Here is a 5,335-nt window from a genome sequence, read left to right on the forward strand (position 1 = left end):
CCCCCCCCCCGCCCAACTTCCCTACGCAGAATATCCCCCTTACATACTACTCGCTAAACACCATCTAGATGCTGCTCTCCCCAGTACGTTCTACACACACGTCGAAGGGTGCCTTTTATGTTGCATCAGACGCGGACAGCCACTGTCCAAACGTCCTTATGTTACGCGTTTGGAGTGAGAACGGGTTGCCCACGAGCACCATCTTGACTACAAAGTGGACGGGAGCCCTTGACCGGCAGCTGATTGGACTTACGCATCACATGGGTCTAGCTGCTCAAGAATTTCAAACCTGTCATGGCGGCTCTTTGACCTTGTATTTTACAAAAATAGTTCACCGATAACATTTGAAGCGAGCAATAGGACATGTAGTTGTTGAATCTGTCATCGTTTTAGATCGACAAAGGTCGGTGTCAAAGATTTTCGTCAGACCTTGAGAGGCGGCAAGCCAAGCCGGTCCGCTCCTCATTTGCATACAGGAAAAAGGGCTGGAAATTTGCAATCACATGCGTTCGTCACGTTCATCTTTCTCGTCATTTGCGGTAAGTGTTTTTAACATAAGTGTGCATTTTGGGACGATACTAACCATCGAAAGTGGCCACTACAGCAGAAAGTGGTCAGTGAGCATTAGCAGCGAACTGATGGAAGTATGCGGAATGAGACACAGTCTAACACCTGCACCCACAATAGCTACTCTATATTTTCTTAATTGTCAACACATCCTATGAAAAGACCAAAACCAATGAATGTATCTTCCAACAAGTATATGTGTGTGTGTGTGTGTGTGTGTGTGTGTCAGTACCTAATATGTCTTGACATGTCTTCTTGCTCTCTGCCATAAAAACTCATCAGTGAGCCCCACTGTTTTGACTCAATCCCACATACAACGTCCTGCTGCGACCATGTGTAGATTTTTCTGTTGATGAAAATAGTCCAAAACAAATGCACTATTTCCTCCTGGTTGTTTGTTAAAAACTACAAAGAAATGAAGCTATAGTCTATATATGTCTTCAGTAGGAACCAATGGGCTTGGAGCCGAGAGCCACAGACAGGAAATCAGACGGTATTGAGACACCGACTAACATGTTGGTTTTGGTCGTTTTTATGGGATTTTTCGACAATATGTCTTAGCTATTCATCAATTAACAGTTGGTTGGGTGCCTGGGTAGCTCACCTGGTTGAGCGTGCGCCCATGTGCTGAGGCTCACTACACAGCGGCCACAGGTTTGTTTGCCCCATCAAAAATAAAGGCCTAAAATGCCAAGTAATTAACCTTTAAAAAATATATAAATTAGTGGAGCTGTGAAAGAAAGAGCTATGTTGTAATAAACCACAATGACACTTAACGTAAGTTGAGTTTTTGTGTTTCTTTTGTTAAATTGTTCCATCTGATTTCAACAAATTCAGGCACATAATCGCACATTGTGCAATGTGATTTTTGTGCATCACATTTACAAAAATGTACAAACCCTGACATCCAGACAGGCCTTTGAATGGGCTTCGGTCCCGCCGCCTGTGGGGCCCACATGGCCTTGGGTCCAGGGCCAAAATACACACATGCACACACACACACATGCACACACACACACACACACACACACACACTTCATCTTTCATTCATAGGACAGTCACGAAGACTGAGCAGACGGTGGAGGTTGGAACTGGTGGTGAGCTCTGTAGGTGTGTGTGTGTGTGTGTGTGTGTGTGTGTGTGTGTGTGTGTGTGTGTGTGTGTGTGTGTGTGTGTGTGTGTGCGCGCAGGCAAATAAAGTGTGTGTCTACATGTGTGTCTGGTGGGAGCCAGTAGGTGTTCTGTTTATGGGAAGTCATACATTGCAGTTAGCAAGAATTACTCGAGTCTGCTCCAGGTGTGTGTATGTGTGTGTGTGTACATGCACGCGTGCATGTGTGTGTGTGTACATCTGTCATGGTTGGCACCAGATGAGGTGGCAGCTCTTCTGTGAGAGCTCATACAGTATCTGTCTGAAGTCTGAAACACAAAGACTCTGATTTCAGGGGGGGAGATGAACTAAACTAATGGGATGTTAAAAGCTTTTTGTCAGTTATGTGTGAAAAGAACTCATCCAGGATGTTTCTTTTTCAAAAAACAAAGAACATGACTAAGCCCTCACTGTAATGTCATAAAAATAACTCCAAAGTGGCATACGCACATCCAATCAGGTGTTGGCTAAAAGGCAAAAACAACAGCAAGAAGAAACTAGATTTTATTTATTACTTTAATGTTGTGTCTCTATTTTATATCCTACTCGCCTCTGTCACTGGGAGCTAGAAAGGTGATAAATTGTAACATAGCACCCTTCTAGCACAGACGTCACATAGTGCATCACAATAAGAGAAGGGAGCATGACGTAAAATAGAGACACTCTTATTAAAGTTATAGTTAGAGTAGAGATAAAAATGGAAAAGCAAGTCCAAGCTGCTCTGTAAAGGTGTCTGACTGACAAGCACTGATCAAAAGACCTCAGAAACCTGCTGGTGACATGAGTGTCATGGTTGTGGTTTACTGTTGTGGTGTTCCTGTTATTTCTTTCCCTCTTTCCTTATTTGTTCACCGTCTCCTATTCTCTGTTTTTCTGGTTCCATCCTTGTGTATGTTTCCTGCTTTAGCTTCCTGTTTTATTTATTCTCTGTTGTCTCTAACTCCCTACATCTCTCTGTTCCTTGTGTTTTTTGGAACTGCTTTTGCCTGCCTCAGGACTTCCTTGGTGTTGTTAGCCAATTTATTTTAACCCTCGTTTTGTCTTCCCATGCACTCGTTGTCCTCCGGTTTGGTTTGCCTGTTTATAAAGCATGAAGTAGCCTATAAATTATCACCCAATTCTGTGTTGCATCTCCTGACTAGTTTTACACTTCTCTTTGGAATGTTCGGTCACTAAACCTCATTTACATGATTCAATTCGGAATGTTGTCATATTTGGAACAATAGTGGAATATTGGTGTGCATATTCGTACCCTATGACGCTGCAGTAGATCTCATATGGAGGCAAGCGATTGAACATGCAGAGCTCAAAAAGTGAATTGGATTCTGAATGTGCTGGGGAGCCAGTGTAAAGAGATTAAAGGGATATTTCAAGGTTGGAAAGAGGAATGTATTTTTAAATTGGGTCACTTATGTAGTAGAAATATGGAGAACAAAAATCCAAATTGGTGCCTTCCAGGCCGAGAAAAGCCAGAAAACGTGTTTTTGGCTCATGTGGATGAAAGGCACCAAATCCCAGAAAGCACTTACTTTGTTGCTTAAAAAGTCCACTCCCAAGCCACATCTACCGTTTACTGACATAGACAAACAGTGAGGCATTCAACTCAACTAAAGTGTGTTTCATTGTCATTTCAACCATGTTCACAAAACAACGTTTCACCATGGCTCAAGTGGTGTTACACATTTAAAATATATAAAAACAACATCATATAAAAACGACATATGAAACATGCTACATTTAGTGCATTTTGTCACATTTAGGCTCCGTAAAGTTCAGCTAACGCAGTGGTAGCATTAGCGCTTGGAGGGATGTGAACACCGATTATAAACACAGCCGTGAATTTGCATGGAATGTAGAATGGTCGGCATTTACCAGTCACAAACTCCACCAGCAGCGAGCAGTAATTGGATGAAAGCACCCCCATTTCTGCAGCAGTCCGTGTCCGTGTTAACGCAGCCCACCTCCACTAGTCTCACCCGCCAGAGCCGCATCTGCTCGGACTACACTGTCGTTCAGCCATGTTTCCATAAAACAATAACACAGCCGTCTCTGAACTCGCGTTTGGAGTTTTGTTGGACGTTGGATGGTGTCCAGTTTGTTGTCTAATGATCGGACACTTGCAAGCAGGATGGAATGGACAGGTGGCCGTCTAGCGTTAGCTTTCCACTTAGCTGGAACCCCTGCCCTCGTTCAGCATTCCCGCTTAGCGCACACCGCCGTTGATGTTCCTTAGAGGCATCGGGCGACACCGCAGGCTGGGGTGCTGGTCTCCGTAGCAGGCAACGCTTGCGTAGTGTGTCGAGTATTCCGTCCGTAATAAAGTTTTATGCACATTGTCAAATCTATACCTATGTATCCCGGTGGTACACATGTGCGGTAGATTGAATACACATAATTACACATAAAGTTTGTTGCTGAAAAAGAGCATAGAGACAACTCGCTTCGGCCTGCTTCAGGTCCAACCCCCTATGGGCGGATTTGAAAACATGTGGAACAACCTGGCTTGTAGTTCACTGATGACTTTTGTGTCATCTGAGGGGTTTTTTCCACACACGCAATACAAAGATCTCTCTTTTCAGGGGGACATGAGGGAGGGAAGCACGATCATTCAAAAAATACTACCGTGTTTCTACTGATACAAAGCTTAATGCTAATCGTGACGTATCCCTTTAAGATCATACTCAAATGAGATCCTTTGTGGACCTGGTCTGAAGCTTTTGGTAGTTGAGCTGGGACAAAATAAAAGTTTTTGACACAATACCATAGGCTTGAGTTTTGTAATATTCCTAAAAAAACAATAATGAATCAAAAACCTGACATGCTGTCCAAAAGACTTTTGTGCACCTCAGGGACCAATTGTGGACACCTTCTTCTGAATTATAAGCCCCAAAACAACTGAACTAAAGAAGTATAACAGTAATCTGTAATCTCTTCATCTGTGTGTTTATTCATATTTCGGTTGACTGACCGGTGGAGTGTGACTGTTCACAGACTGGGATTTGTGTTATTCCCAGTTCACCTAATTTACAGCAGCAGCATCAGTTTGGACTGATTGGACTCAGACAAATCCGCCTCGCTGAGACAACGGAGCCAACAGGATCACAGACAGTTCTTTCTTCTATAAAACTGCCAAATTGTTGCCAGTTGTATAGTTTCCCTAATGCTGGAAACAGTCAGAGTTTTGAATGGAAGCTGATGATATCTTCTAACAATCAATGATTTGTGGATGTTTAGCAAAACTGTAGTTAATCAGTCGCAGCCATTCATGCATGTGATGTATTTTTCTCTATAGAGTTGGGAAATTAGTGGTTATTTTGGGCATTTGTTTGAATTTGATCATTAGCCAGTTAGCTGGTCATCAGAAACAGTGGTTCTCTGAGTGAAGAGACGATCTCTCCACGTTACATATGCCATAAATACGACGTAGGATAATTCTTTAAGACACACCAGCTTGCAGGGCCCACGCCCTATGCTATTTCCTATAAAGCACCAGTGTTGGTGTGGAGTCACTGACAGTTTGATCGGAACAGTCTCCGAGCGGCCTACAGTTAGAGAGATAGACTCTTCAAAGGTACAATGTAACAGAGCGCTGTCAATCATATCAAGGCTATCTCTCCA

The sequence above is a fragment of the Etheostoma spectabile genome, chromosome 15, assembly GCF_008692095.1.
Source record: "Etheostoma spectabile isolate EspeVRDwgs_2016 chromosome 15, UIUC_Espe_1.0, whole genome shotgun sequence".
NCBI lineage: Eukaryota > Metazoa > Chordata > Actinopteri > Perciformes > Percidae > Etheostoma > Etheostoma spectabile.